Genomic DNA, 21,090 nt, shown 5'->3' on the forward strand with positions numbered 1-21,090 from the left:
CAAAATTTCTAGAGAATGCCAAAACAAGGAAAATGCTACATTTTAGAACCTAAAGAATACAGCCAAACCAGTAAAGAAGAAAATTCACAGCGATAAATACCTACATCAGGAAAAAGAAGGAAAGAAAGAAAGAAAGAAAGAAAGAAAGAAAGAAAGAAGAAAAGAAAGGAAGGAGTTAAATGTCTGACTCAAAAAGTCAGGAAAAAAACCTGTAAGGTGAACTGAAAGAAATCAAAATGAAGGAATTAATACAGATAAAAGGAGAAATTAATAAAAAAAAAAACCCAAACAAACAGAAAAAGAGGGGCGCCTGGGTGGTTCAGTTGGTTAAGCATCTGACTCTTGATCTGTGCTCAGATCATGATCTCAAGGTCATGAGATCCAGCCCCACGGTGGGCTCTATGCTGGGGGTGGAGTCTGCTTGAGCTTCTCCCTCTCCCTCTGACCCTCCCGTGCTTGTGCTCTCTCTAAAAACAAAACAAAACAAAACAAAACCCAGAAAAACAGAATAAATAAATCCAAAAATTGGTACATTGGAAGAAAAATCAATAAAATAAACCACTAGTTAATCTAGTAAAGGGAGAAAGTCCAAATACATAAAATAAGAAATAAGAAGGAAATAGCCACAGAAACAAAGAAAATTGAAAGGAACATAGAGACTATTTTGTTCAAGCTTTTGTTCACTCTACCTATATAAATATGATAATGCCCCCCAAAAGCATCACACACAAATTTAATGGAAACATTAACCCTTTAGCAAACAGATAAGTCTAATGATCTGAAACTGTTCCAGAACATACAAAAAGAAAGCAAACTTTCTAAATCTTTTTATGAAGCAAATATAGCATGAATATCAAAAGCTAATACACACTGCAGGCAGAAAGCTATAATCTCTCTTATGTTGATGCAAGATTCTAAATCAAATTTTAAATAGAATACAACAGTACATTAGATGAAGAAGAATGCATCATAATTAAGTAGAGTTTGGTCTAGGAATACAAGCAAGGCTCACTATGAGGAAACTAAGGGAAGAAGTCATATGATCATCTCCACAGATACTTAAAGTCATTTGACAAAATTTAACACTTCTCAAAAAAAATCAAATATATAAACACTTCCTTAACATGACAAAATATATCTTTTTTTGGCCTAAAGTCAGCAGCTTGCTTAATGGGGAAAAGTTGGGAAGAGGGCAGATATCTACTAAATATTATTAAACATTCTATCATAGGTATATAAAGTCAGTGAAATTAAACAAGACTAATAATAGTAAAAAATTGGGAAAAATGTAAAACTATCACTATCAGCAGATGATATAATTGTATTCTTGCACATCTTGAAAAATCAACCAAGAAAACAGCAAAAATAAGAGATTCAGCAAAGTAGAATGGTACAAAATATACAGAAAACAACAGCTTTATTACATAGGCAATCAATCATCAATATGTGGGGAAAAATTTAATTTATAACAGCCCCAAAAAGGACAAACTATTTAGGACTGAACTAAAAAGAAAATGTAGAGTTACAAGATGAAATTTTAAATATGCTAATAAAGGATCCAAATACAAAAAAGACTTGAACAAATGGAATGACACACCACATTCTTAGACAAAAAGACTCACAGGGTGCCTGGGTGGCTCAGTCGGTTAAGCATTTGACTCTTGATTTCAGCTCAGGTCAGGATCTCACGGTTGTGAGATCAAACCCCGTGTTGGGTGCCATGCTGAGTATGAAGCCTGTTTAAAATTCTCTCCTTCTCTCTCTGCCCCTCCCCAGCTCGTGCTCTCTCTCTCAAAGAGAGAGAGAGAGAGAGAGAGGAAAAAAGACTCATAAACATCAATTCTCCCTAATTTAGGATCTAACAATCCTATTAAAACATGCTAACTTCTTGGGGTGCCTGGGCGGCTCAGTTGGTTAAGTGTCTGACTCTGGCTCAGGTCTTGATCTCACGGTTTGTGGGTTGGAGTCCTTTGTCGGGCTCTGTCAAAGCCTGGAATCTGCTTGGATTCTGTGTCTCACCACCCCCCCCCCCCCGCCCCCGCCCTTCCCCTGCTTGCATTCTCTCCCTCTCTCAAAAATAAAATAAAACAGGGGTGCCTGCGTGGCTCAGTCAGTTAAGCATCCGACTTCGGCTCAGGTCACGATCTCATGGTCCACGGGTTCGAGCCCCGCGTCAGGCTCTGGGCTGATGGCTCAGAGCCTGGAGCCTGCTTCCGATTCTGTGTTTCCCTCTCTCTCTGCCCCTCCCCCGTTCATGCTCTGTCTCTCTCTGTCTGAAAAATAAATAAACATTAAAATAAATAAATAAATTAAAAAAATAAAATAAAACATTAAGAAAAATTCTAACTTTTTTTTTTATCTTATTTTTTAATTTTTTTTTTTTTTAACGTTTCTTTATTTTTGAGACAGAGAGAGACAGAGCATGAACGGGGGAGGGTCAGAGAGAGAGAGACACAGAATCTGAAACAGGCTCCAGGCTCTGAGCTGTCAGCACAGAGCCCGACGCGGGGCTCAAACTCACGGACCGCGAGATCATGACCTGAGCCGAAGTCGGCCGCTCAACCGACTGAGCCACCCAGGCGCCCCAAATTCTAACTTTTTTAAAATGGAAAAGCTGACTTTATAGTTCACATGGAAATAAAAAGAGTAAAAAAAAAACCTCTGAAAAATAAGAGTAGGGAAAGGGACAAGTCCTACCAGATATCAAAACATAATGCCTCAGTAATTAAAACTGTGAGTACTGGCATATAAACGGATGGGAGACCAATGGAAGACTAAAATCCCCAAAAGTGATCAAAATGGATGTAGAATTTTAGTATCTCATAAAGGTGGGGGGAAACAGATTTTTCATTAAATGGGACTAGGTAGCCACCTAGGGAAAAAATAAACTTAAAGCTATACCTCACATCAAGATAAATTCCAAATGGATCCAAAACTCCAATGCAACAAATGAAACCCTACAAGTATTAGAAGAAAGTACAGAAGAAATTTTTATACTCTTGGACTGGGTAAAGATTTTTTAACTATGACATAAAATCCAAAGCCATTAAAAAGTGGGTAAATTTGAATACATAAAAATCAAAGAATTCTGCAAGGCAAAAAATACCATAAGTAAAGCAAAACAAAAACCCAACAAACAAACAACAAACAAAATGACAAAGAAAAAATATTGACAATGAAAGAGCAAATTTCCCATATATAAACATACCATAGAAAAAAACAGGTTTGTGTATGTATATGTGTATGCATATATAGGTATTATAAAGAGAACAGCAATTTAGACAAAGTATTGTGTCCAAAAATGGGCACAGAATATGATCATAAAATTCAAAGAAAAGGAAATACAAATGAACTTTAAACATATAAAAAATGTTAAACTTCACACATAAGAAAACATTTTTTTCACTCATCAGATTAGTGAAAATCCAAAAATATAATAATGTACTCTCTTGGCAAGGCTATAGGAAAACAGACATTCTCATTCTTTGCTAGTGGTTGTCTAACATCAGCAAGTAGGCATTATCTATCAAAATTACAATTACATATACCATTAACCCAGCAATCTCACTTCTGGTTGGTGATCCTGTAAGAGGGGGTACAGCTCAGTGGTAGAGCATCTGACTGCACTGATCCTACAGATAAACCTGTTCCCTTACTAGATGACGCATATACAAGGTTATTCAATAAAAGCATTTTTGCAAGAGCAAGATAGGAAACTACCAAAATGTCCATCAACAGAGACTGATTAAATTATAGTACATCTAATAAAAAGGAAAGGCAGCAAGAATATGGATGCTCTCTATGCACTGATGTGGAATGATCTCCAAGATATATTGTTGAGAGAAGAAAAAACAAGGAATAAAACATTGACTACAGGATGCTTTTAGTGGGGAAAGAGGAGAAAAATATTTTATATATGTTAGTATTAAAAATAAAATACTCTAGGGGTGCCTGAGTGGCTCAGTTGGTTAAGCATCTGACTCTTGATTTGGGCTCATAATCTCACAGTTTATGAGACAGCTCTGCATCAGGCTACACACTGTCAGCGTGGAGCCTACTTACAACTGTCTGTTTTCTTCTCCCTCTGCCTCTTCCCCACTCGCACTCCCTCTGACAAAAATAAAACAAAAAACAAAACAAAACAAAAAAACACAAACAAAAAAAACCTCTAGAAGGAAATACAAAAAAACCCCACAAAACAGTAAAAATTATTAGTTTCAAGGTAAACTAAAAAAAACAAAACAAAACAAAACAAAAAACATGTTGTACCAGAGGAGGGCAAGGAAGCACTCAGACAAATAGGGAACAAAGTCACAAGGACCCAGGAGCCAGTTTAAGGGGTTTCTACCGGCAAATTTAAGATAATTTAAGTATCAAAAAGAATTAATGACTAAAATTGATTAAAATACCATGAATAAATAGAAATCCATAAATATATAATAATAGCTCAGAGTAAATAATAGCTCAGAGAGTAAAAAAATTACTCAGAAAGTCACTATTAGGTGTAACTATGACGTCAATTCCTTACTCTGAAGATTGATAATTAAAGAAAAAAGAATGAAGCAAGAAATTTACTTTGTCTTTTAAGAAGCATTCATCCTTGGTAAAGAGGGAAAGTTCTCCTTTACATCAGAATGCTAGTTAATAAATGCAGAAGGAAAAAATTTTTGAAATCACCATTGTGCAACCTCCAATGAAGTAAGTGATTCAGGCAAGGATGATCAAAGGATGCTAAAAACCATCTGGTGAAAACTGCTGGGGAACAGAAGACTCCCATGGTGCAAACGGATTATTCCACAGATTACTTTCTAATTGCAAAGAGAAAACAAGTATCTTTAGAGTGGAAAGATATGACATTCACCAGCTTTACCTGGTGATCAAATCCAGTAACAATTACAGTGAGACCTTCTATTTATGCCTTCTGATGCGATTTTACCTGAAACACCAGTCATCATCTATGATGATTATTACTAAAAATGCCTAGCCTAGGTCTAAAAAGTCTTTAAAAGTAATTTCTCCTTTATAGAAAATTCAGGAGATAGAGCAAAAAGAACAAATACATGAAGAAGTATTTGATTACATGAAGAAATAATCAGATCTAGAATGTGTGGCTTGCTACAACAAAATTGATCTGGTCTCTTCAAAACCCAAAATCTTAAGGGAAGAGATAGGGGGAAGACACAGTTCTCAATTAAAAGACCTTACAAATATGACCACCAAATGCAATTCATAAACGTTACTTAGACCTGCTTTGAAGAAAACAGCCATAAAATTATTAAGACAGTTGGGAAAAACTGAATGTGAAGTAACAGAAGATATTAGGGCATTTTTAAAAACGTCTTGGGTGTAGTAATGTTATTTGTGATTGTATAGCAAATGCCCTTATTCTTAGGAGATGCATGCCAAAGTATTTAGGGATAAAATGTCATAATGTCTGCAACTTATTTTCAAAGTATTCAGTAAAGATAGGTAGGTAAACAGATGATGCAAATATAGCAAACTATTATCACTGTATTATTCTTTCAACTTTTTTGTATTAAAAACATTTTTTTTCATATTAAAAAGTTATGGGGAGAAGGGTATAAATAAATCCTGGGAGCTGAGGGTGGGATCAAGACTTTTCCCTGTATATCTCTTTTATAATGTTTTTATTTCTGAACCACATGCATGAATTATGTATTAAAAAAAAAAAAAAAGCCAGCTATCTACTACCCTCTTAAACACTGAGCAGCAAGTATATTTCTACTCTTACCCCATCTCAGGCATGCAACAACAAAAATAGCCTCTGCTTTCTATCTCCTAGTTCTGAGGAGAGCCCCTCTGACCACATTTTCCTTGAGTCATTTGACAGTAAGGTTAAGAACCTGGAACACATTGTTACCAAGGGCTAAGCCACTGTCACCACCTTCAACAATATTCCCTTCAGCCAGTCTCCTACACTTGCTTCCCAACCCTTTCCCATCCCATTCGCTTATCTCCAGGTTCTGTTGTTCACCCAGTCTGTTCCTCCCCACCCACTCCCATCCCATCCCACAGCTGGCTCCTTCAGCAATGCTTTTATCAGTGTCCTGCCCCCCTTGCTCACTTATTCTTAAGGCATACAAATCCATCAACTGCCTTTCCCCCACCCCCACTAACTCACAAACTTGAAGTTTAAGAGCTAGAAAGGAATTTGCATAATAATCAGTCTAACTCCCCCCAACTCTCAAAGGAAAAACCTGAATCACAGCAGTGGTATTGTGACTTGACTGAAATTATAGACTAAGATTGTGACAGGATAATGACTAAAGCCTGGTCTTTCACCTTCAAATTCAGTGCTTCTCCCACCATATACCAAACTGTCTTCTCACCAGGGTGACTCTACCCTACTCATACATAGTACACAATTAGCAGAAATATCAGAACCAAGTGACCTAGTTTATTTCAGGCCAATACCCACTAATTAGAATTGCTGCAATAACTCCAAAATGACTGAAGTCAGAATATCTGAGATCAAATGAGTATATGCCTTGAAAGAACTCCAGTAGCTCCCAACCTTGGCTACACATTATAATTATTTGAGAAACTTAAAAAAATAATTCCAGAGTCATACTATGTCTGCACTGTGGCCTGAGCTTTGGGCACTGAAACACTACCCAGGTGATTCTAATGTGCAAAGTTTAGAACCACACTTTTCATACATTATTTAATTTACCTTATATGAGGAAACTGAGTCAGGTAGGGAATGTGGTTAAGAATTTGCTCCAATGGGGTGCCTGGGTGGCTCAGTCAGTTAAGCATCTGACTCTTGATTTTGGCTCAGGTCATGCATGGTTCATGGGTTTAAACTCTGTGTTGGACTCTGCACTGATAGCTCGGAGCCTGCTTGGGATTCTCACTCTCACTCTCTCTCTCTGCCCCACCCACACTCACTTGCATGCACTGCCTCCCTCTCAAAATTAATAAACATTAAAAAAAAAAAAAAAGAATTTGCTCCAAAAAAGTGATGAAGGAGAAACAAAAGCTTTTTCTTTTATTATCATAAAGTCTGGTTGTTTAATTTTTTTTAATATAATACAAACCATATTATTTGTGTGGAAATAAAACAAACATAACTATATAGAATCTAAAACTGAACTGCAGCACCCTGTATTCCATCTTGGTTTTTTTCTACATCCTTGGAATCACTTAAACCTTTCTTAGCTTCCATGTTGTCATTTAGAAAATGATGGGCTAACATTTTCCAGATCTAGGGACACTATGACTATTTTAATCCCTGGCTATTTGACTTCAATGTTTTTGGTTTTTTTAATTTTTAAATGTTTATTTTTGAGAGAGAGAGAGAGAGCATGAGTGGGGGAGGGCAAAGAGAAAGGGAGACACAACTTTAAACTCAGTTTAACCAACTGAGCCACCCAGGTGCCCTGACTTCAATGTTAATCATACTTCCCTGAAGAACTGGAAATTATTTGGTGCAAGATCTCTAACTCTTCCTTTTTCCACTAGTGGCTATTCTCCACACTATTCTATCATCTTCCTCCTTTCAAAAAGTTAATCCAAACTGGAAATTAAAATGGAGGCTACCTCAGGGTGTCTGGGTGGCTCACTCAGTTGAGTGCCTGACTCTGGCTCAGGTCATGATCTCATGGTTCGTGGGTTCTGGCCCTGCATCAGGCTCTGCGCTGACAGCTGGGAGCCTGGAGCCTGCTTCATATTCTGTGTCTCGGTCTCTGCCCCTCCCCAACTTGTGTATGCTCGCACCTGGGTGGCTCAGTTGGTTAATGTCCGACTTTAGCTCAGGTCATGATCTCATGATTCGTGAATTCAAGCCTCTCTGACAGTGCGAAGCCTGCTTGGAATTCTCTCTCTCTCTCTCTCTCTCTCTCTCTCTCTTTTTCTCTCTCCTTCCCTATAAAAAATAAATTAAAAAAAAATACATTTTTCCTATTCAGCTTTATAGCCTCCATGGGAAGATAAGCTCTGAGCACAAATGAAGAGTGTGAATTCTGGGCCTCTGATACCCAACATTCAGGAAGTGTTTACAAAGGTGCAAGACCAGCCCTAGTCCAGTTACATAGTCATCAGAAGTTGGCTACTTACCATGTCTACTCCCTCACAGCCATTTTGCGTAACGGCTAACCCTAACCCTATCTTTAACTCATAACCCTAACACTACCCTGATCCTTTAATTTAGGAATGGACTATTATGTTCCTTATCCTTGACATTTAACTATATCAATTATTTGGGATTATGATTGAGAGACTTTTTTCTTTCCATATTATTTTTCTATTTATTCAATGCTGCTTATTTATTGAATAAATAGCACTGAATAAACACCATCTTTTTTTGTTTGTTTATTTTTGAGAGACACCGTATGAGAAGGGGAGGTGCAGAGAGAGAGGGGGACAGAGGATCTGAAGTGGGCTCCATGCTGACACCAGAGAGCCCAAAGTAGGGCTTGAACTCACAAACAGTGAGATCATGACCCGAGCTGAAGACGGATGCTCAACCAACTGAGCCCCCCAGGTACCCCATAAATACTATTTATTAAAAAATTTTTTTTTTAATTTTTTAATGTTTATTTTTGACAGAGAGACAGAAAGAGACACAGACAGAGTGGGGGAGGGGCAGAGAGAGAGGGAGACACAGAATCCGGAGCAGGCTCCAGGCTCTGAGCTGTCAGCACAGAGCCTGACGTGGGGCTCGAACTCACAGACTGGGAGATCATGACCCGAGCTGAAGTCGGACACTCAACCGACTGAGCCACCCAGGTGCCCGTAAAAAATTTTTTTTAGTGTTTATTCATTTTTGAGACACAGAGAGACAGAACATGAGTGGGTGAGGTGCAGAGACAGAGGGAGACACAATCAAAAGCAGGCTCCAGGATGAAGCTGTCAGGACAGAGCCCGACACAGGGCTCGAACCCACAAACAGCAAGATCATGACCTGAAGTTGGACATTTAACTGACTGAGCCACGCAGGTACCCCAAATGCTATTTTTTAAAAAAAATAATCATTGAAAAGATCTATAAGGTATGAAATAAAGATGAACTATTACTAGTCACCATCATCTTCATCCGAGTACAATGAACAATTTTGCTAATATGCTCTGTTTTTAATTTAATGTGTTAATCCCCCCCGCCCCCATTAAAGGGTAAAGTTGAGACTAGGTCGAGGAGCATTTGTCTTTTCTAGATACCTCATATAGTAGAAACCATATAATAACTGGTCTTTTGTGACCAGCTTCTTTCACTTAGAATATTTTCAAGATGTTGTAGGAAGTAACAGTATTTTTAAAAATACCAAATAACATCCCTTACCAAAAGAACCACATTTATTTATCCATTTATTCATCAGCTGATAGACATTTGGGTTGTTTCCATTTTTCACTATTATGAATAATGCTGTTATGAATATTTGTATACGAGTTTTTGTATGGACATATTTTCATTTTTCTCGGATATATATATATATATATATATACACGATTACATGTACACATACATACATATTTACATACACATATACATACATATATACACACACACACTTAGGAGTAAAATTGCTGGGTCATATATTTTCTATGTTTAATCTTTTGAGGAATTTCCAAACTGTTTTACAAAGCAGTTACACCATTTTACATTCCCACCAGTAGGGCACAAGGGTTCCAACTTCTCTGCATCACCGCCAACTTGTCATTACCTTTCTGAGTACAGCTATCCTGGTGGGTGTAAGGTGGTATCTCATGGTGCTTTTGATTTGCATTTCCCTGATGCCAAATGATGTTAAGCATATTTTCACGTTTATTTTCCATTTGCCACAATTTGGAGAAACATCCATTCAAATCTTTTGTCAATTTTTAAAACTGGGATATTTGACTCTTTATAATTGAATTGTAAATTTTTTTTAAAGTTTATTTATTTGAGACAGAGACGAGTGGGGGAGGGGCAGAGAGGGAGAGAGGGAGAATCCCAAGCAGGCTCTGCACTGCTAACTGTGAGATCATGATGTGAGCTGAAACCAAGAGTCAGATGCTAACCAACTGGGCCACCCAGGCACCCACAAGAGTTCTTGTTATATACTTTTATCTTTAATATTTTATCATTCTTTTATTTTTACTGCAGTATAATTAACATACAGTGTTTTATTAGTTTCTGGTGTACAATAGATTCAATAATTCTATACATTATTCAGTGCTCTTCAAAATAAATGTACTCTTAATCTCCTTCACCTATTTCACCCATTCCCCCAACTACCTCCCCTCTGGTAACCACCAGTTTGTTCTCTATAGTTAAGAGTCTGGTGTTTCATTTGTCTTTTTTCTTTGTTCACTTGTTTTGTTTCTTAAATTCCACACGAGTGAAATCATATGGTATGTTTTTTTCTCTGAGCTATTTACTGAGCAGTATACCGTCAAGATCCATCCACGTTGATGCAAATGGCAAGATGTCATTCTTTTTTTATGGCTGAGTAATAACTATTATACACACACACACACACACACACACACACACACCCCTTTATCCATTCATCTATTGGGCTGCTTCCATAATTTAGCTATTGTGAATAATGCTATGATAAACACAGGGGTGCACATATCTTTTAGAATTAGCATTTTCATATTCTTTGGGTAAATACCTAAAAGTGGAATTACTGGATCATACGTGAATTCTATTTTTAATCTTTTGAGGACTGCCATTCTGTTTTCCACAATGGCTGCTCCAGACTGCATTCCTACCAACAGTGCACAAGGGTTCCTTTTTGTCTACATCCTTGCCAATACTTGTTGTTTCTTGTTTTTTATTTTAGCCATTCTGACAGGTGTGAGGTCATATCTCATGGTTTTGATTTGTATTTTCCTGATGATGAGTGATGTTGAGATTCTTTTCATGTGTCTGCTGGACATGTGGCTGTCTTCTTTGAAGAAATGTCTGTTCATGTTTTCTGCCCATTTTTACACTGCATTATTTGGGTTTTTTTTTTGTGTTGAGCTGTATAAGTTCTTTTTTTTTTTTTTTTTAATGTTTTTATTTATTTCTGAGACAGAGAGAGACAGAGCATGAGCAGGGGAGGGGCAGAGAGAGAGGGAGACACAGAATCTGAAGCAGGCTCCAGGCTCTGAGCTGTCAGCACAGAGCCTGATGCGGGACTTGAACTCACAGACTGTGAGATCATGACCTGAGCTGAAGCGGACGCTTAACCGACTGAGCCACCCAGGCACCCCTATAAGTTCTTTATATATTTTGGATACTAACCTCTTATCAGATATGTTGTTTGCAATTATCTTCTCCCATTCAGTATGCTTTTTGTTTTGTTGATTGTTTCCTTTGCTGTGCAGAAGCTTTTTATTTTGATGCATTCCTAATAGTTTATTTTTGCTTTTGTTTCCCTTGCCTTAGAAGATAGATATATCTAGAAAGCTGCTGCTACATACAACTGATATCAGAGAAATTACCCCCTGTGCTGTCTTCTAGGATTTTTATGGTTTCAGGTCTCACATTTAGGTCTTTAATTCATTTTACGGTTATTTTTGTGTATAGTGAAAGAAAGTGGTCCAGTTTCATTCTTTTGCATATAGCTGTCCAGTCTTCCCACCATCATTTGTTGAAGAGACTTTTTCCCATTGCATATTCTGGCCTCCTTTGCTTTAATTTAATTAACCATATAATTGTGGGTTTATTTCTGGGCTCTTTATTCTGTACTATTGTTTTATGTGTCTATTTTTGTGCCAAGACCACACTGTTTTAATTACTACAGCTTTATAGTATATCTTGAAATCTGGGATTGGATTGTGATACTTCCAGTTTTGTTCTTCTTTTTCAAGACTCTTTGGCAATCCAGGGTCTTTTGTGGTTCTACACAAATTTTAGGATTATTTGTCTAGTTCTGTGAAAAATGGCATTGGTGTTTTGACAGGGATGCATTAAATGTGTAGATTGCTTTGGGTAGTATGGACATTTTAACAATATTTGTTCTCCCAATCCATGAATATGGAATATCTTTCCGTTTGTTTGTGTCATCTTCAATTGCTTTCATCAATGTTGTTTAGTTTTCAGAATACTGGTCTTTCACCTCCTTGGTTAATTTTATTCTTTTTGGTGTAATTGTAAATGGCATTGTTTCCTTAATTTCTCCTTCTGCTACTTCATTATTAGTGTATAAAAATGCAATGGATTTCTATAGGTTAACTTTGTATCCTATGACCTTACTGAATTCATTTATCAATTCTAGAAGTTTTTCGGTGGAGTCTTGGGTTTTCTACATATAGTATCATGCCATCTTGTAAACAGTGAAAGTTCTGCTTCTTCCTTACCAATATGGATGCTTTTTATTTCTTTTTCTTGTCTGATTGCTGTGGCTAGGACTTTCAGTACTATGTTGAATAAAAGTGGTGAGAGTAGACATCCTTGCCTTGTTCCTGATCTTAGAGGACAAGCTCTCAGTTTTTTACCATTGAGTGATTTTAGCTGTGTGCTTTTCATACGTGGCCTTTATAATATTGAGGCATGTTCCCTTTAATCCTACTTTGTTGAGAGTTTTTATCAAAAATGGATGTTATACTTCATCAAATGCTTCTTCTGCATCTACTGAAATGATCATATGGTTATCCCTTCTCTTGCTGATATGATGTATCACAGTGAGTGATTTACAAATACTGAACCACTCTTACATCTCAGGAATAAATCCCACTTACTTGTGGTGAATGAATTTTTAAATATATTGTTGGATTTGGTTTGCTAATATTTTTTTTAGGTAATCTCTAGACCCAACGTGAGACTTGAACTCACAACCCTGAGATCAAGAGTCATATACTCTTCTAACTGAGCCAGCCAAGCACCCCTGCTAATACTTTGTAAAGGACTTTTGCATCTATGTTCATCAGAGATACTGGCTTGTAATTCTTTTTTTGTACCGTCTTTATCTGGCTTTGGGGTCAGAGTAATGCTAGCCTCATAGAATGAATTTGGAAGTTTTCCTTCCTCTTACATGTTTTGGAATAGTTTGAGAAGAGTATGTATCAACTTTTCTTTAAATGTTTAGTAGAATTCACCTGTGAAGACATCGGATCCCAGAATTTTGTTTGTTGGGAGTTGATTCCTGATTCTATTTCATTGCTGGTAATCAGTCTGTTCAAATTTTCTATTTCTTTCTGATTCAATTTTGGAAAGTTATATGTTTCTAGGAATTTATCCACTTTTTCTAGGTTGCCCAGTTTGTTGGCACATAATTTTTCATAATATTCTCATAATCCTTTGTATTTCTGTGGTGTCAGTTGTTATTGCTCCTCTTTCATCTTTGATTTTGCTTATTTGAGTCCTCTCTCTCTCTCTGCTTTTATTTTTGATGAGTCTGGGTAAAGATTTTTCAATTTTGTTATTTTTTCAGAGTCAGTTCCTGGTTTCATTAACCAATTTTACTGGGTTTTTTTTGTTTTTTTTTTTTTTTTTTTTTAGTTTCTATTTCATTTATTTCTGTTTTAATTTTTATTATTTCCTTCCTTCTACTGGTTTTGGGTGTGTTTGTTCTTTCTCCAGTTCTTTTGGGGATAAGGCTAGGTTGCTTATTTCGGATTTTTCTTGCTTCTTGCAGCAGGCTTTTATTGCTATAAATTTCCTTCTTAGAACAGTTTTTGCTGCATCCCAAAGATTTTGAACCCTTGTATTTTCATTTTCATTTCTCTCCATGTATTATTTTATTTCCTCTTTGATATCTTGGTTGACACATTCATTGTTTGGTAGCATGTTATTTAACTCTATGCACTTGTGTTGTTTCTAGATTTTTTTCTTATGACTCATTTCTAGTTTCACAGCATTGTGGTCAGAAAAGATGCATGGTAAGGTGCCTGGGTGGCTCAGTTGGTTAAGTGTCCAACTTCAGTTCAGGTCATGATCTCGTGTTTCATGGGTTCAAGCCCCATGTTGGGCTCTGTGCTGATAGCTCAGAGCCTGAAGTCTGCTTCAGGTTTTCTATCTGACCCTCTCTCTTTGCCCCTCCCTCACTCGCACTCTGTTTCTCTGTCTCTCTCTCAAAAATAAGCATTAAAAATAAATAAATAAATAAATAAATAAATAAACAAATATGAAACTATATAAAGGTGTATTCATTATTTCAATTGTCTTGTCTTTCTTAATATTTAATTTCTTAAATATGTTTATGCACACATAGGGGAAAAGACAAAGGAAACTCAATAATAAGACATAATGCAATGAAAAATGGACAAAAGATTTGAAGAGACACTTTACAACAAGCACATAAAAAGATACTCAACACTATCAGTCATCAGGAAAATGAAAATTAAAGCGACAAATAACACACCTACACTAATGGTTAAAATTAAAAAGAATAAGTATCAAATGTTGGCAAGGATGCAGAGCAACTGGAACTCCCATAGTGGTGGGACTATAAAAATGTACAAACAATTTGGCAGTTTCTTTTAAAGTTAAGCATTTATTTATCATAAGACCCAGCAATCTAACTCCTAGATATTTATCCTGAATAAAAACATGTCTATACAAAGACTTCCTATGAAGGTTAATAGCAACTCTATCTATAACAGCCCGAAACTGAAAGTAAACTGGACACAGCCCAAATACCCATCAATCAGTAAATGGATAAATTGTAGTGTAGCCATACAGTGGAATACTGCCCAACAATAAAAAGGATCAACTACTGTAAAGGTTATCTACCAGTCAAGGGAGGGGATTTTGTCCCCTAGTGTATAGGTGGCAATGTATGGAGACATTTTTGATTGTTACAATCAAAGGAAGGGAGGAGAATGCTATGGGCATCTAATGGATAGAGGTCAGGGATGCTACTAAATATCCTGCAATACACAGGACAGTCTGCAAAACAAATTATCCAGCCCAAAATGTCCATAGTGCCAAGGCTGAAAAACTCTGAATTACTGAAATATGCAACAGGGATGAATCTCAAAAACATGGTGATCAAAAGAATCCAAACATTTCTATGACATTTTACAACAGGCAAAATGAACCCACAACAATAGAAATCTGATGGGTACTTCCTAGGACTGGGATGGGGACTGATTAAACAGGGGCACAAGGTAACTTTGGAGTGAAAATGTTCTACATCTTCTTGATTGTTAGGATATAGGCATCCGACAGAATACAAACTATACATTTAAAATGAGTGTATTTTATTGTATGTAGAGTATACTTGTAAGATTGGTAAAAAATAAATAAATAAATTGTTTAAGGTGGGTGAAAGGTACATACGGTTCATGATAGCATTCTACTTTTGTATCTGTCTCAATTTCCATAATAAAATGTTTTTTTAAATAAGCTATAAACACTAAATGATTCAGGAAGAAGCCTTAATTAAATCTCTTAACAACAATAAAAAATATTCAAGGGGCACCTGGGTGGCTTAGTTGGTAGAGTGTCCAACTCTTGATTTCAGCCCAGGTCATGATCCCAGGGTTGTGGGATCAAGCCCCCATCGTGGGATCAAGCCCCATGTTGGGCTCCGTGTTGGGTGTGGAGTCTGCTTAGGATTCTCTCTTCCTCTCCCACTGCCCCTCCCTAGCTCGAGTGCTTGCTCTCTTTCTCAAAAATAAAATAAAATAAAATAAAAACAAAAACAACTCAGATAAAAAACTTACTGTGAGAGTGACCTTTATGTCTCTCTTCGTGAAGGGGAGAGAGGCTGATGTGAAAGACAGAAGGAAGAAAGAGATACAGTTTGATACAGGAAAGATGAAGAAAATTTCACAAGCTACTTTTTCCCCTTGGTCCATCTGGACCCAACCTGCCACTAAACCATGCCTTCTGTGGGAGATATACTTCTAAGATGGCCATCAATTATTCCAGCATCTAGTATTCACATCCTTGTGTAATCTCCTCCCCATGAGTGGGCTAGCCTAGTGACTTCTAACCAACAGATGCTGGTGACAGGATGTCACTTCCATGATTATGTTAAAAAGATGTGACTTCTATTTTTCTGGAAGACTCTATTTATTGCCCTCTCAGTGTGCTATATTGGAGCAGCCTCCAGTTAACAGCCAGTGAGAAACCAAGGTCCTTACGGAAGGATAATACCTAAAGATCATAAAGGCCATCCATATATGAAAGTTCCACTGCTAATATCATCCTCAATGGGGAAAAACTGAGAGCTTTCCCCCTAAGGTCAGGAACACAATAAGGATGCCCACTCTTACCACTGTTATTCAACATAGTGTTGGAAGTCCTAAACTTAGCAATCAGACAACACAAAGAAATAAAAGGGATCTGGGGCACCTGGGGGGCTCAGTCAATTGGGCGTCTGACTTCGGCTCAGGTCATATCTCAGGGTTCATGGGTTTGAGCCCTGCATCAGGCTCTGTGCTAACAGCTCAGAGCCTGGAGCCTGCTTCATATTCTGTGTCTCCCTCTCTCTCTGTCCCTTCCCCACTCCTGCTCTGTCTCTCAAAAATAAATAAACATTAAAGAAAATTTTTTTTAAAGAAATAAAAGGGATCCAAATTAGCAAGGAGGAAGTCAAACTTTCACTCTTCGCAGACGACATGATAATCTATGTGGAAAACCCAAAAGACTCCACCAAAAAACTGCTAGGACTGATACTTGAATTCAGCAAAGTTGCAGGATATCAAAGCAATGTACAGAAATTGGTTGCATTTCTATACACCAATAATGAAGCAACAGAAGGAGAAATCAAGGAATTGATCCCATTTACAATTGCACTAAAAGCTATAAAATACCTAGGAATAAACCTAACCAAAGAGGTGAAAAATCTATACACTGAAAACTACAGAAAGTTTATGAAAGAAATTGAAGAAGATGCAAGAAAATGGAAAAAGATTCCATGCTCCTGGATAGGAAGAATATTGTTAAAATGTCAATACTACCCAAAGTAATCTACATATTCAATGCAATCCCTATCAAAATAACACCAGCATTCTTCACAGAGCTAGAACAAACAATCCTAAAATTTGTATGGAACCATAGAAGACCCCGAACAGCCAAAGCAATCCCAAAAAAGAAACCCAAAGCTGGAGGCATCACAATTCCAGACTTCAAGCTGTATTGCAAAGCTGTAATCATCAAGACAGTATGGTAGTGGCACAGAAACAGACACATAGATCAATGGAACAGAACAGAGAACCCAGAAATGGACCCACAAATGTACTGCCAACTAATCTTTGACAAATCAGCAAAGAATATCCAATGGAAAAAAGACAGTCTCTTCAGCAAATGGTGTTGAGAAAACTGGACAGTGATAGGCAGAAGAATGAACCTGGACCACTTTCTTATACCATACACAAAAATAAACTCAAAATGGATGAAAGACCTAAACATAAGACAGGAAGCCATCAAAATCCTAGAGGAGAAAACAGGCAACAACCTCTTTGACCTTGGCCACAGCAACTTTACTTGACATGTCTTCAGAGGCAAGGGAAACAAAAGCAAAAATGAACTACTAGGATCTCATCAAGATAAAAAGCTTCTGCACAGAGAAGAAAATAATCAGCAAAACTAAAAGGCAACCAACAGAATGGGAGAAGATATTTGCAAATGACATATCAGATAAAGGGTTAGTATCCAAAATCTATAAAGAACATATCAAACTCACACCCAAAAAACAAATAATCCAGTGAAGAAATGGGCAAAAGACATGAATAGAAACTTTTCCAAACAAGACATCCAGATGGCTAACAGACACATGAAAAAATGCTCAACATCACTCATCATCAGGGAAATACAAATCAAAACCACCATGAGATACCACCCCACATATGTCAGAATGGCTAACATTAACAACTCAGGCAACAACAGATGCTGGCAAGGATGTGGAGAAAGAGGTACCCTCTTGCACTGCTGATGGGAATGCAAACTGGTGTAGCCACTCTGGAAAACAGTATGGAGGTTCCCCCCAAAATTAAAAATAGAACTATTCTATGACCCAGCAATTGCACTACTAGGTATTTATCCAAAGGATAAAGAAGTGCTGATCTGAAGAGGCACATGCACCCTAATGTTTACAGCAGCACTATCAACAATAGCCAAAGTATGGAAAGAGCCCAAATGTTCATCAACTGATGAATGGATAAAGAAGATGTGGTATATATACACAATGGAATGTTACTTGGGGATTAAAAAGAATGAAATCTTGCCAGTTGCAACAATGTGGATGGAACAATGTGTATTATGCCAAGCAAAGTAAGTCAGAGAAAGATAAATATCATATGACTTCACTCATATGTGAAATTTAGGATACAAAACTGATGAACATAAGGGATGGGGAGCAAAAATAATATAAAAACAGAGACAAACCATAAGAGACTCTTAAACACAGAGAACAAACTAAGGTTTGCTGGCGGGCTGTTAAGTGGGGGGAAGGGCTAAAAGGGTGAGGGGTATTAAGGAGGAAGGACACTTGTTGGGATGAGCACTGGGTGTTATATGTAAGTCATGAATCACTAAATTCTATTCCTGAAAATAAACAAATAGATAGTCTGAGAACACAGGGAAAAAAAAGAAAAGAAAAGAAAAAAGAAATCAAGGTCCTTAATTCAACATCCCTTGAAGAAGTGAATTCCACCAACAACCAAGTGAACTTAGAAGCAGTTCCTTCTTCAGTCAAGCACTGAGATGAGACTCCAGCCCTGGCTGACACCTTGACTGCTGCCTCTGAGAGACCCTGACACAGAGGACTCACCTAAGCTGTACCCAGATTCCTGACCCATGGAAATTGTGCCACAATAAATATCTGTTGTTTTAAGCTGCTAAATTTGTGGTAATTTATTATGCAACAATAGATAACTAATGGACTCTCCCTGGAAATCCTACTGAATATTCACCTCCTTTAAAACTTTTTGGCAGTTTCTGGGGCACCTGGGTGGCTCAGTTGGTTGGATGACCGACTTTAGCTCAGATCATGATCTCACAGTCTGTGAGTTCAAGCCCCACATCGGGCTCTTGCTGACAGCTCGGAGCCTGTAGCCCGCTTCGGATTCTGTGTGTCCCTCTCTCTCTGCCCCTCCCCCACTCACACTCTGTGTCTCTCTCTCAAAAATAAAAATAAAAACATACATGGGGCGCCTGGGTGGCGCAGTCGGTTAAGCGTCCGACTTCACCCAGGTCACGATCTCGCGGTCCGTGAGTTCGAGCCCCGCGTCAGGCTCTGGGCTGATGGCTCGGAGCCTGGAGCCTGTTTCCGATTCTGTGTCTCCCTCTCTCTCTGCCCCTCCCCCGTTCATGCTCTGTCTCTCTCTGTCCCAAAAATAAAAAAAAAAATAAAAAAAATAAAAAAAATAAATAAAAAAAAAAAATAAAAACATACAAAAATAAATAAAAATTTTTTAAAAAGTTAAAAAAAAACTTTTTGGCAGTTTCTTTTAAAAGTTAGTATGCCATATATGCCATACAACCCAGCAATCCCATTGCAAGGGATTTACCCAACAATAAATAAAAATATGTCTACACAAAGACTTGCAAAAATGCTTGTAGCAGGGCGGCTGGGTGGTTCAGTGAGTTGAACCTCCAACTCTTGATTTTGGCTCAGGTCATAATTCCAGGGTCATGGGATCGAGCCCCACATCAGGCTCCTTGCTGAATGTGGAGCCTGCTTAAGATTCTCCCTCTCTCTCTCTCTCTCTCTCTCTCTCTCCCTCTGCCCCTCTCCCCCTCTCCCCTGGTCACACTCTATCTCTATAAAAAAAATAAAATTAAAATTAAAAAACATTTATAGCAACTTTATTCACAGTCATCAAAACTGGAACTAACCCAAATATCCATCACAAGTGAACAGATAAACATGTTATATTCATATAAGACAATAATCGGCATCAAAAAGGAACAAACTACTGATACATGCAACAACACAGATAAATAATGAAACTATGCTAAGGGAGGGGCGCCTGGATGGCTCCTCCATGAAGCGTCCCACTTCAGTTCAGGTCATGATCTCACAGTTTGTGAGTTCGAGCCCCATGTCGTCATCGTTGTCGTCAGGCTCTGTGCTGACAGCTCAGACCCTGGAGCCTGCTTCAGATTCTGTATCTGCCTCTCTCTCTCTGCCCCTCCCCCGCTCATGGTCGCGCGTGTGTGTGCACGCGCTCTCTCATAAACATTTTAAAAAAATTAAAAATGCATGTAGGTAAAAAGTAAATAAAACGGATGCAGGTGATTGTATGCAAATTTACCTCATTAAGGTAACTAAAAAAAAAAAATCACCTTCTTTGTCAAGCCTTCTTTAATTACATCTAATGCAGCTGATTCCATTATTCTACCCTAGCTCTCAAACAGTATCTACAGATAAATTACCCAAACTGCAGAAAATACAGTTTTTTTTTAATTTTACAGTAGCTAAAACTTACAGGACACTATTATATACCAGGCATTGTTCTAAGTACTTTGCATTATCAATTCAATTAGTTCCCCCAACAATTCCATGAAATAGATTCAATTACCCCCGTTTTACAAATGAGGAAACTTAGGCACAGAGAAGTAACTTGCTTAAGGTCAAACAGCTAGTAAGTGACAGAGCCATTATTCAAGTCTAGGCAGGCTGGGCTCTTCACAACCACCTCCCTCTCTATCTCAGACCATTGGTGTATTAGGTAAAAGGATACTCTCAGCTCACTAGAGACTGACAGGTTCATTCACTCATTCAACAAATATTTAGGCATGCAATATATGCCAGACATTGTTCTAAATGCTAAGGATACGATAATGAAGAAAAATACAGACATGCTACCTGCTTTTATGGGGCTTATATTCTAGCAAGAACCTAGATTTAAAGCACTAGATTCCTAAATCAAAATATTTATACTCTTATTTATGTATTTATCCAAACATTTATGCAAAAAAAAAGTCACAAGTTACAATAGTGGCCAGGTCTGCTTTAACTGGCTAGATCTGTGGTTCCCAAACTTGTCAAATTTTAGGATCACCTGGGGATCTTTTAAAAATACCAAAACCTAAGCCAGGTGCCCAAGCCAATTAAATCACAATGGAGTGGGGAGCAGGGAAGGAAGGGAGACACAGGCATCAATAGTTTGCCAAGTTCCATAGGTGATTTCAATGTGAAGACAAGTTTGGGAAATCACTAAGCTATGGTTTTCATCTGTCTAAATGATACAGTTCATTCAT

General features: G+C 37.6%; 1 protein-coding gene across 1 annotated transcript in view; it reads right to left on the reverse strand.

Moving 5' to 3' along the window:
- The window catches only part of NCOA6 (nuclear receptor coactivator 6), a 108,445-nt gene that overhangs the window by 67,386 nt on the left and 19,969 nt on the right, over positions 1–21,090 (reverse strand). The gene's annotated exons all lie outside the window — the stretch shown is intronic.

The sequence above is a fragment of the Panthera onca genome, chromosome A3 (assembly GCF_046562875.1).
Source record: "Panthera onca isolate mPanOnc1 chromosome A3, mPanOnc1 haplotype 2, whole genome shotgun sequence".
In the NCBI taxonomy this organism is placed as follows: Eukaryota; Metazoa; Chordata; class Mammalia; order Carnivora; family Felidae; genus Panthera; species Panthera onca.